Genomic DNA, 22,111 nt, shown 5'->3' with positions numbered 1-22,111 from the left:
ATGAGGGAGCAGGGCGACGAAAGCTTCGAAAAACAAAAAAAGTCTTACGCGTTTTTGCGCGTATTTAAGTTTCCTAGCGCAAAGACGCAGCGAACAAGCTATTGCTATGAGAGTAGGTATAGCTTGGTCACACGTGCATTTTCACGCGTATAGCCGTCCTTGACTTGTGAAACGCACTTCGCCCCGACGAGGACGATGCCATCTACGCTTAACGGAAATTAACAATTAATTATGTCTTCTCCGATCGCACGGGCCGTCTCAGTGATGCGTTTTCGAAGACTGGTCCATTCAGTGGCGCGATGAGAGACCGTTGCTCCAAACGCTCACTGTACCTGTCGCACTTACTGTATTTACTGAGCTACTTACTTTTTACTTAATTTCTTCACACGCACACGCGAGGGGGGGGGGGGGGGGGGGGCGGTCCCATGTGTTTGATATACATGTATAGAGTCTGCCTAACCTACCGATATTTAGTATCGATCACGTGACCTCGAGCAAAGTGGAAGCATGCCCCCCCCCCCCCCCCCGAAAAAAATTTCTGGCTACGCCCCTGCCACGCCAGACACCAATTTGCTCTTAGACACGTTCGCACCGTATAGCGCTAGGCGAGTGAATTTCCACAGAAAAGAAAAGAAAAAAAGAAAAAAAAAAAAAGAAAAGGCGAGCAGGAGCTCGGAGGCGGTGGCAAGCAAAACAGCTCGGAACACATCAGGTGCAGCGCTCGGCTAACTTGAATGACACAAAAGCCGACTCTGCGTGAGACAGTGACATGCCCTTACGATGTACCACCTCCGCGTGCACTATAATGGAAATTTCGCTTATCTTTGCCATCCGCAAAGGGTCTTCCGCATATGCTTAAGATACCTTGGAAGGATTGCGGGACGAAGAGGGCTAAATGTCATGCTGATCACTGCTTCCCGAGAGAGAGCCGTTGATTATCAGAAGTGCAATCTCGGGCAGTTTACGAGGATATTATTCCCTCTGATCCACCTATAACCAAAGTCTGCTGCGTCTGTGTGTGGCCTCCGCTATTTACGGTTCCCCGTGAAGGCCATGGTTTTTTGAAAAAAAAAAAAAAAAGGGGGGGGGGGGGTTTACGTGCCAAAACCACAATCTGATTATGAGGCACGCCGTAGTGGGGGACTCCGGAATAATTTTGTCCACCTGGGGTTATTTGACGTGCACCGAAATGTAAGTACACGGGTGTTTTCGCATTTCGCCCCCATCGAAATGCGGCCGCCGTGGCCGGGATTTGATCCCACAACTTTGTGCTTAGCAGCCCAACACCATAGCCACTAAGCAACCACGGCGGGTGTCATCGTTCTTAATGGCCTTCACGTGACAATACACACACATTTTGACGTGAAAGTGTCAAATGGTCAGTTGAGCTAAGTCGGCGGCGCCTATGGCAGCAAAACTTCCCATTGGCTGCGACGCCACGAGCTACTTCACGAGCGCGCTCGTGACGCTCGGGCCTCGATGGAGCAGAGCGGGCGAAAGGAACACCGACTGCCGCGGTATTGCGTGGGAGGAGAGGACATCGCCGCGACGCCACGTCACCCTCGCTCTTGCAAGCCTCCGTTATCCGCGCGTTCTTTGTCCACGCAAGCTCACGCCTCCCCACCTATCCGGTAAAACGCCCAGTCCGCCTGCGTTTACCGGAATGCTAGACAAACTAAAACTCTCGCGTGAGTCTTTCGCTGGTCGCAGACTACTGAACTGCGCAGTGGCGTGGCGATATGGCTTTGTTAAACCCAAAATTTAATGCAAGATTTCTTCTCTAGATCGACAAATCGTGGAACTGAATGGGGTGAAGCGGGATGGGGTCGGATTCGTTCCGACGTACTGCTCGCGGAACCCCTTGGTTCCGCGGATCTTATGGCGAATTCCATTGGGAGAACAGGAGCACTCAAAAGCACGCTGAAAGTGCTCGTTCCAGAGGCGACGTGTTTCAGTGGTCGAACAGGAGTGGGAGCGCCGTCATCCAGTGGTAGAACAAGAGCAGTTTCGCGGCGCCGAGAGCAGCTGGGAGCAGTCCGGACTGCTCTCGCTTGAAAAGCGGAGTACGGAGGAAGTCACCTGGCTTAAACCGTCATATCCTCCTAATTTCTTTTTATTTTGCTTCAGCCGGCGCGCGCGGCGGCAATGGCGGCAGCCTAGCGTGGTTTGTGTTTTGACACTGCTGATTTTGACGTCAGTGATACGAGCGAGCTTCGCAGCGATTTAGCGACAGATCCAGGCATTTCTAGTCCGCCTTGCTTCTCGTCGGATGCGCGGGGGACAGCGGCAGCAAAGCGTCTTCGCCTTGCTGAAGTGCTTGAGACGCTCCACGGTGACAGCAGCGAAAGCTGCTAGAGCTCAACTTGAGATGATCTTCGCAGGCGGAAACGTTGAGGAATGCGTCGGCGCTGCACAAAAGTATGTAGTACGTGGCCGCAAGCGGTGACAGCGTTAAGCCCGACAGATTACAAGATGATCAGGCGTGTTTTGCCGCTCTCCTGCAGAGAATGGTGGGACGTCGATTGCTTTAGTCACATGGTACATTTCTCCTCACAAGTCCCCCTCCCACCTGCTCTCCGAATGCACGCCGTATTCCAGTGGCGGGTCGAGTGTGCCTGCTCTCACTGCGCTGTCACCCGACTCCGCACTGCGCGGCGCCCTGCTCCTCTTCTCCCAATGGAATTCGCCATTAATTTGAGAACCCCGACCCTTGAGAATATACGACCTTGTACGCTCTGCACAGGCTCGGCATTACGCAAGATCCTCTACCCAGCCAGGTTCAGGTGGAGATTACCAGAGTTCAGTCATTGGCTTGGCTCAGACTAAATCCTTTCCAATGGGCAGACTGGCTACATTCACAACCCAACTTCTGTCCAACTGCGAATATGCACATTTTCTGGACGCCAGAAGTGCTTAAAGTATGTGATATTGCACGTAATACCGAAGGTATTGCTGTCACTTCATTTTTGGGTAAAGCTACACATTTTTTTCTCCATCCTCTGCTCTAAACTGCGTTCATAGAACTGTGGGCTCCTCTACACTACATACAACCAGGTTCTGACACTGCAGGTCAGGTGCTATACCAGGACATATTCCACTCAAGCTGTCTTTCTTTACCTTTGCACTGAAGTGTCGACCCAGCAGTGAGCAAATCAATGTAAATTAACATGTTACGGATAGGACAGTAAGAACAAACCACAGTTTTTGTAAAAAAATGGCGACTTGTTCAACCAGCTTGGCTTTGTAACACTAGTGAATGAAGAAGTTTACTGCACTAACAGTACTAAGCTGAGTGCAAAACGCAAAGACAAATTACACATAAACACAGGGACGAGGAATGCCACAGTAAAAGGCTCTAAGTTAATTTTGACCCAATAGATCTTTTACCATTCATTCTGAATGCAGTACTCACTGGGTAAGATATCAGTATCATGGGCAAGTATAATGCAGTATGATGTGAAAGATAAGAAGGCTTTTGGTGTTTTACTTACTCCTTAGTGTAATTATTTCTATGTCACATCAACTGGCCTTGTTCCATTCTCTATGAAAAAGAGATTTCAAGGGGTCCTCAACAAGCTTGGGCATTACAAAGAAATCATGCTGTGATAACTGTATATATATACAAAATATTATGCCAACATATGCCACGAAGACAGGTGAAAATTCACGCAAAAGCATGCACTGTCCCCATTCTCAGAGCAGCCAATTCTCTTTTCAGCAGAGACGATATCACAGCTCTCGCTTATCACATCAGGGGTTTGGCGTGCATCATACAAAGAGCCACTAAAAATGTGAACAACATGGGAAATCCCGTAAAACGCAGAGCGTGCGAAACAGCCCCTGCAAGTTCACCACGCAGCAAGGGAGGAAGAGGGAGCAAAAGGAGGCAGGGCTCATGACATAAACACAACTTGGGCACTTGTGCCAGACATATGGTAGAAAGCAGGGCAGGAATGTTGCCTGCAGATGCTGATCGTGGAAGTGGCATACAGTCCCGGCTACAGGAAATTAGTTCATCTCTCTCCCTATTTAAAAAATTTTTAGGAATTTTTGTGGTAAAATGCTCCTAGGATTGAGCTTCCCAATTTTCAGTGTGCAACCGAAATTTCCAACGCAACCTGGTGAGAGGTGGTTAAAGAGGGCACTCACCTCCTTCTAACGAAAAGCTCAATGTACATGTGAATTATACAACTATGACTTTACGGATTCTGAAGAACCAGACAGCCACTCCTTTTTAAAGCACTGTCAGCACTGCCTTTTTTATGGCATTTTATGGCAATACAACTGCCGCTTTGCGTCTTTCCATAGGATCCCTCGAAAGCCAAGCATCCTTTCTTGAATGTCTTGCTTCCATATGAGGCAAGACTGCTGGAACTGGTCACAACTTCTTTGAGCACAACATCACGACCTTGGTCCAAAAGTCCAGAAGGCAGTCTGGGAAAATGAATAAAGGAAAAAGAAAAGACCACTATGAACTCAATGCAGCAAACTTGCCACATTAGTGTTTTATCACTTGTTCTTTCTTCAGGGTTCGTGCACCTCCTTTAAGTCCTTGAGAACCTTTGGATATATAAAATAGAAATACAAGGGCCCTTAAAACTCGAACATAAATCTGCTCCTTAATTTTCTTGAGAACTGGGGTTGGGGGCGACTTTCGAACATTAAAAGTAACGAACCAACTTTATATTTTAAAATGTTGCGAATCTACTTTTCTGAAAAATGTCATGGGACGATCACATAAATTACCTTGTCGGGAAACTTTTGCAAACGACTGGCTTTATGCACCATCACTGTTCATCTTTTCCAGTGTCGGTAAATATCTTATTATATAATTCCTTATATTCCTCGATAATGAGTTCTGGTGCCCTTGTCTAGTCCACGACAACTCTCAAAAACATAAACAGACTTCTTCCGCTACAAAAGCGAGTCGTTCACATTGCCTTAAATGTTTCTCCTGACTCACACCCTTGAGGAATTATTTTATAAATCCAACATTATCAGTGTGAAACCATTGTATCCCTGCAGGCTTGCTCGACTTTACAAATCTAACCTATGTAAGTGGACCAATACATTAGATAGCATGGCGGGACTTAAGAAAACCATCCTTTATACAATACCCGTAAACCTGAAAAGTGGAAAGTTCATGTATGCCGTACGAACTATGGAAAACAAATGTTGACATTTCGCTTGCCATCTTTACTAAATGAACTGTCAAGAGATAACAATAATATCTCTGAAATATCGCTCCAAATTTAGCACACAAGATACTTATGATTCTTACAAGTCTGTAATCTATTACGGTACATGCAATATTGCATATGTACAAGTTACTTTTTTTTTGCATTCCTTATTACCCATATTTTTGTATATCATACATCTTGAGCTACTAACATTGTTTTCTAGCTTCATTAGTAAGTTATTCTTATTATTTGTTTATTCTGTGCAACCTGATATTTGTCATTGCTTACACATTTCATTATGGTTGTCTTACTTGTTGTGCTAGACAATAATCAATATTTTCTATTTCTATTGTTAATACATACGCACTCGTTCTCGCTGGGTGCCATTTGTAGGGGGGCAGAGACCCAGGAAAGCCAGTTGAAAACATTTTGTCCGCGCTCCTAAACATTAAGTGATGTTTGAATAAAAGTTACAAAAAAAAAAAAACAACTGCATAGAGGCTATGCCATGGACAGCGTTTATCGGGAAACAATCCTAGATTTGCAGTTCATTTTGAGAGTGTCACTAAATGATGGCAACGTGTCCACAGTCACCAATGACAGGCATGCTTGAATCACCGTTGCCATCATGGAACTAGATAAAGCCAGATCAAGCGACCAAAGTCGTGCCACTATTTTGTTGCATTGCTTGTCTGTTCACACCACAGCTATCATGGCTCCAATTTTCAAGCCCTAGGCTCTAGAAATGCCTGACGGAAAGCAAGTTTTAGCCATTTGGCATTAACACAATCGAGTATTTTTGGCTGAAGTCGGACACTACTGACCATCATGCCAAATGCGACTGACATTACAATGGGAAAGACAACTTAAAAACAACCATAATAGCTTGAAATGTGTGAGTCCAACTCAGCAGCTGCTTAGCTGCAAGACATTTCAGCTAAGAAGAAGGAGATTTCATTATCTTTCAATCTATTTATACAAATAAGGTTCCTCCCTCCTTGAATTTTGACCTTCAGCATCCTTGAACTGGCCTTGAATATTTAGTCAAATGTTCTGTATGAACCCTGGTTCTTGCTCTTAGTCACTGTTTTCATTACAGTGCACAGCCACAGTAAATTTCCTGGAAGCCTTATCATTAGCAAGAAATAGCCACCATATAAAATGCTGCAGTAACATCTAAACAGAGTACTGACAGGCTGCATCAACTCTGAGCACGCTACAAGATTCAACTTTTTCACTATCAATATGTCAGCAATACGGACAGACGAAGCATTTGCCTATTCACAAATGAAGACATGTTATCTAACCCATTGAGCAACCAGTAAAAGGATTGCAATGCTGTACCCTTCCATGCCTTGCTAGAGAACCTTGCCTTTTCGAATGTCATTTGACCACAAAGGTTAATACTGTAACTTTAAGTTCTTCAGTTGCTTTAAATCGCTAGTTGAAAATAGCTTGAGGAGCCAAAAGTGGCATGTACTATGAGAGCATGACAATGGTTGAGATACAGGCCTCAATTTTGTAGTGATGCCTTCCACTCGATTCTATGCCACTCTTATCATCCATCATTCACGGCTGGCTGATTCCTTTGATAACGTGCGCGGAGCATCGCTCTTATCACTGACGAAGCGCAAAAAGCATGAAATGGAATACCATGAAAGGCACTGCTAGAGAATCTTGGCCACGGACTGTCTAGGCCAAAGGCAAGTGTATGTGGGCGCAGCAACATGTTGACAAACTTGGGCCGTATTCTCGGACGATCACCCCCTTTCAAGGATACTTTCATTTTCATGACATTTCATGTGACTATACTGGCGGACAACTTTCTGTGGGAGTGAAGGAAAGCTATGGAGGCAGAGCGTGTACAGGCGAGTGTGCTTCTGAAAAAAGTCCCACACTTTCATCTGCGTCAGGTTAAGCTGGGGAACAGAAAATATAAGCACCTTATTTATAACAGCATGGCATGAGTTGCCGCAGCCTTCAAAATTAGCTCCAGTTAAGAAAATAGCTGCTGCAGAAAGGTAAGTTCCTTGCAAACCAAGTCATGTTCGGCTAACACAGTTTTATTTTGGTTTGCTTATATAATAGGCTTCTATTAATTCCCGGGAAGTCTGATATTTATGCCTAAATAGCCACGTATACTTTCGTGCTTGTTTATATTTGTGTGAATGATTCAATAAACCCTTTAGTTTCGAGTCGGCACTTGTGTTGTGTGTCACTTGTTCTATCCATCCTCGTTTTTGCACCACCGTTTTTCGAGTAGAAACACTACCAACTCACCCAAGTCACAGTTTCACTGTAATTGCTTGTGTTTTACGTCTTCTAATGCAGCCAGGAAGAAAGTTATTTCCCGTTTGCTTCGCTGAAGAACATGAAGTATTCAAAAATCTAGTTGAATACTTCAGAACAGTCAAATTTGCGAATAGACACTATTTGATTCAAGGATAGAATCGAATAGCACAATATTTGATTCATTATTCAATAGTTTCACAGATTTCCACAACCCCATAAGTAACTTGTCTTATGGGGTTTTTATAATAACGAGTTTTTATAATGGAACTGGCTCATGGTTAGCTACACTGTACCCTAGCTTCACTGACGCAATGTCTTGTAATTATTAAATTAAGGGGTATTACATGCCAAAACCACAACATGATTATGAGGCAAGTTGTAGTAGAATATTCCGGATTAATTTTGATGACTTGGGGTTCTTTAAAGTGCATTCAAATTTGAGTACGTAAGCGTTCTTGCATTTTGCCCCCTATCGTAATGTGGCCACCACGACCTGGATCGAACCTGCGACCTTGGGCTCAGCAGCACAATGCCACAGCCCCTGGGCTATCGCAGCGGGTTGTGAAAACTTGTTCTGTGGCCACTTTAAAATAATTATAGCTTTGATGGCAGCGATGGTAGGTTGTTGCTAAAGCCACAAATGCTGTTTTGGGTCCGTATCCAATAGCAATGCGTATCCCATTTTCACACCCACTTACGTGGAAAAGTGCACGTTTGGAATAAAGGCGCACATTAGAATTGTGTATGACACATGAAAAACTATACAGATGACTAGTACCTACCATATGCAGCAGTAAGAGGGTCTTTCATAAACAAAGAAGGCTGTGCTGTTGATGACGAGGGCCTTTCATTTACTTGCATCGCTTCCAGGAGGACACTTGGTGCCGACCCTAAAGAGAGTGACGTGGCGACTAAATCCAAGTTGCCTTTCAGGTGGCTCCACCCAATCTGTGGCTTGCCGGAATGATGCATGTGTCCATTTACCAAACTTAGCGTGTCTTCCAATTCAAAATCACACCGAGAACAGCTTCGCATTACACAACTGCAAATGCACGCCGCGCAGATTCTAGGCTGGCAAGGAAATGAGGCAGCTTCTTCCGACATGAGATGTGTTGTTCAGAGCATCCCTGCAAAACAGAATACGAATGTCAATGTACCCTGATGCACCACCAGTGAGAGCCTTATTCAAGAGCTCATCAGTCAGGTGTCTGGTGCTTTTAAACAGTGACATCATACACATAGCCTTCACAATCATCCTAATGGCCAAATGCCTATTTACAAAACTGCCTAGGTGTCAGACGGCCCCTTTCCTCTAAACACAATGTAGGTGGTCCATGGCATGCTAGCTGCAGTGTGTGAGGCCCGGCATTTGACCATAAACTCCTGCTATTTCAGTGCTCACAGAATGTGCTTGCAGTATGTAATGGCAAAATGTAAGTAATCATCTGCGATTCTGTGATCACAAATATTTCTTAGGCTGAAAAAGGTGCAACCTAATGAGACAAAAAAAAAAAAATAAAAAAAAAGAAAGAAAAAGGAAGAGAGAGACAGACAATAACTCTTTCTTGTCTGGTAAGATTGTGCAGTTTTCCTTCTAAATACCTTGTAGAGGCAGGGCCAAAATGTTGCAGGATCTGCAATATTCTTGTGCCATAGAAGCACAAGAACAAAAGTATGCACATGCGCAATGCCTTGTCTCGACACCACATGTTTGGTTTGTCAAAGGGTGCAAAATTGCAGTTTTGCATGCGCTCATAAATCTAGAAATATTTTGTCCCCGCCAGTACCAGCTAGCTCAGCAGCAAGCTCTCCATTGAAGATCACAAATTTATTCAGTTTGCCTAGTGCACATTTACAACTTGGAACATTCCCATGCCACAAGACAAAGAAAGCTCAGACTAAAATGAGGAAAAATCTTATGCACAATATTGATGATGACCAGAAGCAGCACTAAATCACATGGCTTTATGTAAAGCCAACAGACAATGAAGCCAAGGAGAGCATCGGGGAAATTAAGTGTGGTTGAAATTGGAATGTAGAAAATTAAGAAAAGGGAAATGAAAGTGGACGAAAAGACAACTTGTCGCCGGTGGGATCCGAACCCGCAAAATTACGTCTGCGTCGCACTACCAATTGTGCAATGGCGACCGCCATCAATTCGTCCACTAACTTGGGTATTTATGTTCACTAGACCTAGCCCTAGGTGTGTTAGCCAGTGCCACTCAGAACCATGGTGGGAAGATGTGGAACATACTTTTTAGCCCGACAGCATCACATAACAAGTGATCTTGGGAGAGCAGGCACTTGGCTAATAAACCCTCGCATGCTACCTAATGACATCAAGGCTGCCAGATTCGAGACCGTCACAATGAATAAGCCCCTCGGTTCTCCCTCTTTCGTTTACGGCTTTGTGTGCACATTCTAACAGCCAGGCGGCCAACATTCCAATATGTATATTGGGCATCAGGAGCGAAATATGGTAAGAGCCAATGTCTGTATCATGTTATTGGAGCACCTGCACCATCTGCTACACATGCCATGCCAACGGTGGCTGCAAAGTGGCATTGAACTGTGAGGATGGACAAAAAAAAAAAAAAAAATCGACGGAGTTGTATGAATTTGCAGAATTTCAAACCAATAATCTGTAGTTGCAAACAGCTTTCTGTGGTAATGAAGGGAAAGCTATGGAGGCGAAGTGCGTGCCTGACAGTAACTCCTGAATAGTCACACAGCCTCAAGTTGGAGAACAGAAAACATTAGCACATTATTTATTACAACACTTATGTTAAAATATAGCACTAAGTGCACCACTGAGTTTTAAATATGAATTTATTTTTTTGCATTGCTCTTCCTTGTTTTGGCAAATGTGAAGCCATGACAGCAAGGTACCTATGCTGATCCAGTATGTGCTCCAAGATAGCGAAGCTGAGAGTGTTCTCACAAACTCTGCAGAACTACTTGGAGCAGTAACACGTGTGTAGAAGCTCTGCCCCCGTAACTTTCCCTTCAATGCCTCGGAAAGTTCTCCGCGAGTATAGTGAAGTTGTTACAGTAACTAGCCCCCCCCCCCCCCCGCGAACCCCGCCTTTATCTCCCCAGGATGCCTTGGACACTTCGCGATTTACAGGAATTCTCAGCATATTTCAGCTTTTTCCGTCGCTCTCCAACATGTTCAACGTTGGGAGCAGTGTCAATCCCAACGACAAATTAAAGCAGTGAAATGGTAGTGCTGTAAACGTTGTCACTTTGCATTCAGATTGCTACAGCTTTGCTAATCATGTAGAAAAGGACAATTTTATCTTTCCTGCACGCGCCACTGACACTGGCCAGTAACCCGAGCCTGGTGAGCAGTGAGATGCACTGCAATTGGTAAAATTTTTTACATCATCTCGAGGCTCCATAATTTGCTCTAAAGCTTTCAAATTTCACCAGAATCTTCCCAAGGGTATGCACTCCTCTAACCGCACAAGCTCGCTATCCAACAACACCCAGTAGTTTGCTAGTATAGTACTCCTTTACACCATCGAACAACGCCCGGGCAAGCAATCACTGAAATTGACAATTTACCACAAAGCACTTATTTTATCCACACACTTGCAACATTTCCCATGCATCACCCTAATCACTCCCCATATTGGCAGCAATTTTCAGCCTGCTATGATGTTCAGTTCTTCAGATAAGTGTGTTTGCACTTGTGCATCTGTTTACATGTCTGTGTTGACTTTTTGAAGCACAAGTCACAATATCTTTGCTAAAAAACTGGCCCTGTTCAATGCCGCATCTTTCTAATTATTATAATTGATTCGACTGCGTAGAAGAAAATTTACCCAAAATTGCTACCATTTCAGAAAAGCATCAGTGACCTTAGCTTACGGACCAATGGCCCTACACCCCGATTATGCCATGCACTTGTATGGCAGTATAACCTCATCATGTGATCACTGTGCGTACTGGCAAGTTCAACACTACTGGAGAATTAGAATGTACCGACAGTACACGAAGCCATGCACTTCATTGAAGCAGTGTTTCTCAAGGTATTTCGTTGTGCCAAGCAAGTGCTCCTTCTCCACTATGGCACCAAATTGAAAATTTTTAACATCCATTTGCGAGGAATTCAAATTTTGTTTCCGGGTATCAGTTTATTATTGTGTGAACAATCAGCCATAAAGACGGGAGTGAATAAAATTATCTGTGGGAATCGAGGTAAGCGAAGCTTTCTGTGCTGTTTGCATTGACGATATCTGGCGGTGATGTTGATGGCACATGACAGTCGTGAGGGGATATTAAATGTTACCTTGGGTACAGCTGCATTTGTCTACGCAGTGCACAGAACACCTAGAAAGACGTGTTTGCTCGAGGCGTTGTTGTGCACCATTGTTGGGTAGCCTGCGAGAAGGTAAGCACTGTCATTGCCTCACTTGGCACATTGCATCGTGGCTGAAGTGTTCGTTTGTTTGCGTATTCTCGTCTTGATGCTATGGTGCTTGAATGCGGTTTGGTGTCAGTTGCGTCAGTTGTCCCCTTGCGTCAGTTGTCCGCATGAAGAAAAATGCACCGTGTTTATTTATTTGCACTGTGTTTATGCACTTGCACCGCAACTATGTTTATTTAGCATTAGTAGCGCCTCCTTTATTATGTAACCCCAAACAAGCCATGCTTTCTGGTGACACCTTTATCCTCTCTCACGATCCTTCCATGAATACAAAGTGCCATGACTGAAAAGTGGCAATGTTCTTATTCATCCATTTTGTGACGGCATTGCCTTTACCCATCCTCTGTCTCCTGTCTTTATTTCCTCTCTACCAATCTATTTATCTTTTCTCTGGAGTGTTGCACTTGAATACAAAGGTAAGCACTGCAGCTTCTGCAATGATTTCGCGGGCCACTCACGCACAATTACAGCCATCTAGAGGGCACTGTGTCGACGGCCAGAGAGTCAGAGGGCATTGTGGCGACGCCGAGGGAGCTCTCGTTGGACAGGTCTCATAGACCCATGTTCTCAGCCAACCCCCGGCGCAGCGTGCCTGACAGCAGCAGCAGCAGTGGAAAAGTTGAAGAGGCAACGGAAGCTTTGCTTTAAAAAATTCAAAATGGAATTCAATTTGCACCCAACGTAGTCTGTGGCCCATTGGTGAAACATGCTGGTGAGGCAGGGTGAGGGGTGACGAGGTGCACTGCACCCTTGCTGAAGTGCTGCCCCATACTCCGTTTCTTACTTAAGGGGACCTGGGTCTTGGACTAAAATTTTGTAGAATCTTTATTCTTTGACGTATAGTGCTGAAAACTTTTATATATATGTAATGTTATGTGCTTATTACGAATATAAGGCCAATTTTCATTTATCTCTTTTGGTTCAAATTTCATGAAAGTTTCCTTTAATTATCTTCCGGAAAGATTTGCCAATTATGTGTTTTCTAGATATCACTAAATAGGGCATCAGTGGCTTCTGTATGATTGATTCAAGGAGTGTAACAAAACCAACCTTATTGGTCTGCCGCACCTAGAACACGAGTTACGAGGTATTGAATTAGTCACCAGAAAAACTTTTGCGAGTTTCAAGCTTTGAAGTCTCGCAACTCTTGTTCTAGGTAAGGCAGAGCAATAAGATTCATTTTGTTGCACTCCTTGAATCGTACAGAAACCATTAATACCCTGTTTAGTGATATCTAAGGAACACATAATTGGCAAATATTTCCGGAAGATAATTAAAGAAAGCTTGCATAAAATTTCAAGCCAAAGGACATATACAAAAACGGACCTTATATTGGAAATAAGCACATAACATTACATATATGTACAAGTTTTCAGCACTATACGTCAAAGAATAAAGATTCTACAAAATTTTTAGTCAAAGACCCAGGTCCCTCCCCCCTTAACAGGCAATGCTATAAAAGCTAGGCTAGTGGTGTGGTCATAGAAGTCTGTATAGACGCGTTTCACAGTAAAGTTGTTTTACTGTCTGCAATTATTTCTACGGCATAGCTACTTTATATACTACAACTTGTGGACGTGAAGCTGTGTGAAATCACATATTTTTGATGCACCTTTGTCCTCCCCGTTTGTGAAGCACAGTGTTCTGGCCACACGCATAGGCGTTTTTTTGTGGTCATGCTGGTTGCAGAAATGTGTCACTCCGCTTGTCCAGTGGTAAACTGGTTCAGATCTGTGGCGCCTTCCATGTAATAACATTATCATATTTTGCAACATATAAGCATGACACTTCGTGTTACACCAAATTACATGACGCACACCTATTTTTCTTTCAAATGTGACGCACTATATTTTGGTCACGAATGCGATCAGAAAGAGAAGTCTCTCAAGCCTTTGTAGCATTACCTGCAATGTATGAAACCAATTGCAAGTGACTTCTGGTTTCGGCTACAGGACGAAATGCCCCTGCTTCTGATAAATGTGATCAAGGCAGCAGCCCATGTGTTCTTGATTGGGCTATCTTCACAATTTACTCTTGCATTCTGACCATATGCTTCTCAATAAATACACTGATCATCCATATGTGGGCGTTACGAACAGCTTACCTGGTGCAGGAAGCGACGCCAGCACTATAACTTCTGCTGACACATGGCGATGTGTCATCGGCTTGAGCTGCCGCACCACGCTCCCCTGCCACTCCTTTTGCAGTGACAGACAAGCGTCATGCTGACTGGCACACCAGTCTGCACTCCCCGACTACTGGTTTGCTTTACCAGTGTGGTTACTTGAACCCCTAGAACAAATAGAAAAAAAGAAAGAAGAGAACAGGATAAGTGCACTCTAAACGAAGTAACGAAGGAATGCAGTATAATAGGGGCAGGCAAATATTTGAAGTTCTGAATATGAATCGAACACTAGACATTAAATACAGCTGAACCCGGATATATCGAACCACACATATAGAATTATTGTGTGCGAGGTCTGTTAGAAAAGTATCTGACCTTATTATTATTTTTTTTTCGAACAGCTGATGGATATAAAACAAGCACTTGCATCAGCCGACCTTGAACCTTCGTGCGCATGCACGAATTTTTTCCCGCCTGCCGATAGCGTCAGTCGCTGGGACACAGCGTTTGAGAGAGGTAGTGTGCAGTGCTCTCGTCGGTTTCTTTATTGCAAGGAAAATGGCGGAGCGACTGGAGCAGTGCTACTGCACCAAATTTTGCCAGAAACTGGTGGAAACCATTCTGAAGATTCAGACGGCTTTCGGGGACGATGCTATGAGCAGCACACAAATTAAGGAGTGGTTTAAAGATGGCCGTACATCGGTGGAGAGCGAGCTACGCTCCGGTCGGCCACCAACATTCTGAAATGACTAGGTCATTGCCGAAGTGAACGCTGTGGTGATGCGGGACCGTCGTGTGACTATCCGAGAAATTGCGGAAGAGGTGGGCATCAGCACTTTTCTCTGCACATTGAGGGTGATTAGGTTTCTAACGCTCCAGTTATGCCAGTTTTTGTTCTGCGGCCAAAGGTCGGACACTTTCACAACAGACCTTGTATAATGAACAGCAGTGAAATTCCCCTGAAAATATAGAAATACCTATATCCTCCTGAGACCCAAACACAACTATGTGATATAATGACTGTTCAAGGTGGTTTTTATTGTCTACTGTTATGTTATGAATTTGAAAAACAATTTTTCATAATTAAATACCACAGTTGGAAGCGAAAAACTGCGTCTCCATGTAAGTGAACATCTCATCTTCTCATGTTTCATTGCTTAAACGCAGAGATGAAGATGGAACTACATGTAGTACATTGCCATGTCGCTGGCGCGTCTGGTATTTTCATGCAATCTCAGTGACTTCGAAACACACTTGATGCTGGGATAGAAGCAGCCAAGGGAGTTTTGAAGCAGCTCTGGGAGCAGAAAATTTGGCACCTTGGAGCAGGTTTGGAGCAGGAATTCCATTTTGGAGCAGAAGATACGCTGTTTTGGAGCATGCTAGATAAGGATTAACATGAGTGAGATACAGCCAAATCAATAATAGATGTTTTTTATTTGACTTTGCCGAACACTATTAGGTTATGGCAAATCAGTTATGCGGAAGACCGCAAGGTGGAGTAAAGTTCAATAAAGGAAAGAACTGTCGTACATCCGACAAAGGAAACCCATATGCGTTCCTCAGGAACCCCTATTAGGTTACATACCGGACGTGCCAACTAAATGTCGCCAATAAAAAAAATAAATAAAGGTATGCACGCAAACAGCACCCTTATACATTGATAGGCTTTTGTTAATTCTAGTCAAGTGTTTCTTTTGTTGTGAACCAACAACTAATATTTAAGATAATTAGCTAACTTTAATTACTTCACTTATTGGATAAGGATATTGGATAATGCAAATCCTAGGACGCTTTAAATCCAGTTATCGCTCATGTTTCAACATCCGCCACAACTTTTCTCATTGACATCTCGTCCATTAGGTAAGTTTATAAAGTTAGCTAATTAGATGTATTCGTGCCCAATGAACAAGAAATACTGACTGCGACAACCATGAACAACATCTATCAACATACAGTGAACGCCGTTCACGTAATGCCCTCAGTTTTTTTTTTAATCCTTCGTGCCATTCAGTTTCGAAGTTACTTTCGAACTAAATGCAAGATTTACTTTGAAGTTGACTAGTTGGTCTTGTATGCTTGTCAGTACTCCACATAACTTTGCAAGAAGAAAGAAAAAGAACTGACATTCATGAAAAACATAAAGGGAAAAGAAGTGTTCAGTGGCTTACGGATCAGCGTCGCAGACAAATATTTTGCACAAGCTCGATTATTAGGGCTGCCCCATAAAGTCAAAGTAAAACGGCTACCGATATTTTGAATGCAAAACAATGGTTTCTTAAAATTTCCGAACTCGATCTGCGCAAGCTGTGTTGTGAACATCATTGCTGCGAATGCAGTTTCTGTCGTACGCGCATTCTCTGACCCTTTCCGACCGCCATTTGGCCACTAACGGTAGACTAAAACCGGAACATTACACCCTCGATTTGCCTTTATCAGCCACAAAAGTTTGTTTTTGTATGGTGTGATTGTGCAGAATATAGAGTACCTGCAGTGCAAAGTTGAGTGACGATTACGGTTGCCATTGGATATTTCTGGTCAAGAAGTTTCACGAAAGCAGCAGCTCTTGTCAGCTTGCCGCACTACCATCTCGGTGGTGCATGTGGAAAATGTATTTTAACATTACACGCATGGTATTCAACGTTAATCCATGCACATTCACCAATAGAGCGTAGAAGCGAGCTCCAACATGCGTAACAACAGACTTATTCATTATTCAACGACTTATTCATTTAGCTGAGAGCGTGGGTTTCTTTCCTGACTGCCTCACAAAAAGAGCGCCAGTTCAAATCATCTGTAGCTGGTCCGAATATGACGCAAACGTACAAGACTTACACAAAACATTTATAATGCATTGTATAGCGCAAAGGATTTTTGTTTTCTGCGACCACCAAGTTACAATGCGCCACCAAACACACCCACACTCTGATGACGCCGACGATGAAACTGATTGCTTTAGCTAGGCTTCTAGGGCTAAATGCTAGCAAGCACATGATTAGCAACAGAACATCCTGCAAAATTTAGTGACTTCTTTCGAAGTTAGTGTTTTGGTGCAGCTTGGTGGTTTGGCGCAAGATGGTGCAATTAGCGCAGCACTTCCATCCCTGTTCAAGGTTGCTTTTGGCCGTCTGGGACGACACAGAGGTCTAGATCAATTGAATGTGAAATTCCTCAGAAGCGTATGACAAGAATATGAGTAAATCACTTCTTTACAGTTACACATGCACCGTACTTTACATCCAGAATAAATATTTCGCATAATCACTTACGAGTGAATTTATAAAAAATGTAGAAGGCAATGTATTGTGCAAGGGGTCTTAGGAGGATATATTGAATTTTTTTATGATCCCCTTCAGATTTGATATATCCCGGTTTGACTGTATTTGCATTAAAAAAAAGCTGTTTTCAGTATTGTCAAATATGCGAAACTAACCAAATATTTTGCAACAGCCAAATGTTAAATTTTGGATACTTTTCTCTTTCTGCTAAAAAAATAATTACAAATCATAAGGCGTGAACAACAAATATTTTCAAAGCAATGCAGAAACAAGTAATGCAAGTTTTGCTTTCAGTTTCACGGTGGAAGCCTTTATGACAACCTGCGACTTTTGCATAGAATGCTGTCATTTAGTTCTTTTGGCAGTCTCGTCATCCTAACCATCCTTCCTAAAGAGCAGGCAGGTGTTGACGTCGCTCCATACAAAAGTGAGATTTAATTTACATGTGACCAAGGTTACTGGCACCTAGCCACAGCTACCATGTCATTGAGATTTGAATAGCAAATGAGGACCGTATGCAAACTTTGTCATCAGCTCAATGGTAGTTAAAGCATCTGGGTAAACGAGGTACAACTAGTGATGCAGATAGCACTATCAATACCATCGATGGCAAAAAAAAAAAAAAAAAACTATCGATAGCAATTACGATAGTACTATAGATAGTACTATAGATTGAAATGTGATTTTCCAGTTGGTTACGTTCTAGTTTATTCCTATTGGTAGTGCAATTAGACTTAGTAGTTGGAAATGTAAGGTGGGCCTAGCTCGTTCAAACTGGCAAGTCCAATTGGACTCATTTGGTTGCATCCTATGCAGCTTGGCATCTTTACCCATTTGGCTTGCTAAGGCCAATCAATACAACACTGCACTTTATCCACTTTCTGCATTAAAGTAGGCTGTTTCACATTTTCGAATCCCGATTGCAACACACTCCTGCCAGTATCAGTATATCAGTATAATCAGCAAAGCAATGAGTGAGAGATAATAAGAGGGTCGAGGCAAGCAGTGCCAGCCCACCATGTCAAGAGGGCACACTAGCTGTTTTATGAATAAACTCAATCCATTTGTTTCAAATGTGATTCATTACAAATACAAATATCAGTGTTAGCTGATATCAAATCATTAAGTCAAATCATTAAGTCAAATCATTAAGTCAAATCATTAAGTCCTCCCATTCGTCCCCCTCTAAGAAGTGATGGAGTGCTCATCCTGCACCCCCAATAAAAAGCATCCTCACGCCCGCCACTGGGTTTGCACTCACCTCTACTCTTCGTGCACACGTGAGCCTGAGTTGCCATATCGCGAGTGCACGATGAACACTTGTGCTGACCCTTTGGAAAATCGGCACAAGTTTTCGTGGGACGGCTGTCGGCCCAGGGAACCTGGAAACGTTGTATATGCGCATAAGTGGCAAGTCGGGCGTTGCGAACTGCGGGCGTGAACTAGCAAAGTTATCCGTCAAACTGCAATATTTGTGAACGCCGTTCGAAGAATACGGGTTCGAAGATGTGAATAATTCTGCAATATCTACTGATGCATTATGTGAGACAAATGAGTGAAAAAAAAAATGAAAAAAAAAAAAAAAAACCCTCACGACAGAAAAAGCGAATATTGCTGCGCCATCGAGCAATCCGCGCACGTTCTTCCCAAGGATGTTTTAAGAAAGCTTTTAATCCTTCTCGATTCTTGCGCCGAGAACGGCAGCGCATCAAACTCGAGAAATCATTCGTTCACTCACTTGACGAATTTCGTCTTTTTGTAGCGATGCTTGCCGTTCATTCCCGAGCAACGAAGGAACAGCGTCCGCATTAAGCAAAGGTCTTTTATATACACCGAGCGACAGATATAACACAGGGTCGTTGGTGTAATCCTCTCGGCGGAAATGCAACGAGCACACTTTCTGTTTCTTTCCGTCAAACCTTCGAAACGGCAGTGCGGTCATCCACAGCGAACGTCGTGGTTCTGCGCTTGGCACTAAATGGTAGAAGGTATGAGGATGCGTACTACCATTACCATTCGGGCAACCTATAACATCACAAAATGGGGCAGAAGGCATCGTTGCGGCGGCAGCGGCGGAAGCGGTTTTGACCACGGTGTAAAAAGGTTTTGACCTCCTGGCTCAACACATGGGCCGGTATTTTGTAGCGATGCCTTTCCGATGCTAATGCCTTTTCGCATCCTCACTGTTCGCATCCGCGACCAATAAATAGTGCGTCACGTATGAATGAAGGATACAAATAAGTGGCGCGTGAATAAATGTAAAATTAAGGCTCATACTTTTACGCCGCAAGATATTGCGTATTTATTGCATAAAAGGTATCAGAGATCGGACGCTATTTGCCGCGAAACAAGCGGAGCGACACGTAGCTGCAACTCGTGATGCCAAAGCAACGGCCAAAGCCACTAAGCAACCATGGCGGGTGTTCAAAAGTTCTTCAGAGAATGATTGATTGTAAGAAATTAAATTTCTTTCACACTTTGCGAGGATGACATTTCCCAGAACTTGACGCAAATGTGCGTCCTCCAGTTCTTCTAATATATACGAAATAGTTATTCCGAGGAAAGCGTCGCAGACGAAAATCAAGTGCACTATCTGTAAAGCGCGCGAAGTGAGAGTCTTATATGGCCGCAAAATACTTGAGCAGCTTTGCGTTTCCTGTTGTGTGAAGGTTTGAAAAGGAATACATCTAAACGAACGCCTCTATAACGAAGTGACCGGTACAACGAAGGATTGATTATGCCTCGGCCGAATTCCTATGTCTTTCATATGAATTGTGAACGCATCTACAACAAAAACCACTACAACGAATTTACCTGTACAACGAAGGAATTAGGCGTCCCTGTGTTGCTCCACGACAAACGCCACGTATCAGTGCTGCCACTGGCCACCACAGACATCCCCAAGTGCGCTCTGCACTAGCTTGAATAGCGGCGCTAGTGACGCACTTGAGGATCATGTCGATCTCAGAAGTAGTTTTGCTGCCATGTGCCAGATATCGCTGAACTTGTACGCTGCTTTTGTAACGCATATCAGCAGGTGCAATCGTTGAGAATACATTGCAGTTGATGAAGGCGTGATGTGTAATTGTAACCGACGACTGAAGACGTATTCTAACCTATCTAAGAAGAAAAGGACGACAATGTCATCGAAAGCAACAGTGCACGATGAAGATCATGTAAACTAACCCAGAATTTTAACGACTAGGGAGGCAATAACAGCATTCAATGACCTGCAGTTTTAATTTAATTGCATAATTCGTGCGTGTTGTGTAGCGCCTCAGTGAATTCCCTTTTTTGCTGTAAATCTCCTTGCCGTGCTGTGAACCCTGGTGCAATTAGAATGGCTTCACTTGCACATTATGTCAGAAAAAGCGTGCACAAAGAAATAGCAACTTATTTCATTTTGTATCTCTTGAATTCATGTTAAATAAAGGTTCCCTAATGTTGAACCATCTTGGCCTGCTCTATTGTGTGCAGTACGATGTCCGACTTTTACCATGAAGTGGTCTGTACAATGAAGGATTTTGGGGGGCCTGAGCATTTCGTTATAAAGGTGTTTGACTCTGTTATAGAAAGCTTGGCTAGACTCCGCACGCCTTGCAGGGCTTTCATGGGTTCCGAGATCGGGTGGCACACGCTGTCTTTCCATAGAGGGTATTGGCGATGGTTGTGAACAAAGTAGTTAGTTGTCACAGCACAGACAAACAGCAAGACACAGATCAGCACTGTGTCCTGTGTCTTTCAACCATCATTCTGTGTTTGTGCTGTCTCCGTAACCACAACATGAAAAAAAAAGAAAGAAAAAAAGCAGCAGCTCATTGCAGCCCTTACATATGCAGTGTTTTGGAGGCACGTTAACTGAAACGAAGTTAGTAACAGTGAATAGTAGCAATCGATAATAATAATAATATCGCTTATTTGACAACTGAGGGTACACAAGGCCACTGATTTTATTGAGTTCTCCTAAGCCAGATATGTTGTTGGCCTGTGATCGAGGCTGCTGGAGGTATTCACACATATTTGTGGACAAAATGCCTCTGGAGGTATTGGTTGACATCAAAGATGAAAGAAAGAGTTGTATAATAAGAAATGGTTTACACAATGCAGTGTAACTTGCATACCTGGCTGAACAAGCGTTTGAAGATGGTAAATATAGATTGTTGGTAATTTATCTTGTATGTAAAAATGTCCATTGATAGAGCTTGTATAATAGACTAGGGGGGGGGGGGGGGGGGCTGCAATTTTCTTTCTACATTCATCAAATCTGTCTGTAAGGCTGTTAAATTGCAAGGAACATGCACAGTTAAAGCTCACATTTTCGCCGTACAGTCAATTCTCTGTGTAACAGACACGGCCAGAACAAATAATTTTATGCAACGAAGTAAATAAAAGAAATATCTTCTCAATATTAAGGTACTTATAATGAACGTATGCTGATAAAGAATAGGGAATAATAATACAATACTTGCATATTGTATTCGGCTTCATTATAACGAGGCTCGACTACTATTTGTATTCAACTTTTGCGAATGCACAAGGCACTGTAGCTGTGCCAGGCTTCATTGGTAAGAGACTGTTTCCATTCAAACTTATCGCAGTAATTAACAATCAAGGTTTGCACAAATAATGACTGAAATGAGGGCATGATGAGGCTGTAAAAGAGTGTTTTTGAAGGTGCATATGGGAAGTATTACATTTGTGACACAATTCGCAGAATGTTTTACAATATAGCGCCAAACTTCTATTGCCATCTTCAAGACACATTAGAAAAATAAAAGATTCACAGATGTATGCCAATCGGTGC

General features: G+C 43.3%; 1 long non-coding RNA gene across 1 annotated transcript; it reads right to left on the bottom strand.

The window, feature by feature from the left end:
• Positions 1 to 4,209: 4,209 nt before the first annotated feature.
• On the bottom strand, positions 4,210 to 19,484 carry LOC119437767 (uncharacterized). Its single transcript, XR_005189529.2, has 5 exons — positions 19,046 to 19,484; positions 18,569 to 18,689; positions 14,009 to 14,196; positions 8,255 to 8,599; positions 4,210 to 4,434 (listed from the first exon to the last, which is right to left on the bottom strand). It is a non-coding gene; the product is annotated as an uncharacterized LOC119437767 (long non-coding RNA).
• Positions 19,485 to 22,111: the final 2,627 nt, after the last annotated feature.

Source organism: Dermacentor silvarum, chromosome 1 (genome assembly GCF_013339745.2).
Source record: "Dermacentor silvarum isolate Dsil-2018 chromosome 1, BIME_Dsil_1.4, whole genome shotgun sequence".
NCBI classification, from domain to species: Eukaryota; Metazoa; Arthropoda; class Arachnida; order Ixodida; family Ixodidae; genus Dermacentor; species Dermacentor silvarum.
The sequence above is the reverse complement of the archived record's forward strand: the minus strand, read 5'-3'. Positions and strand labels throughout refer to the sequence as shown.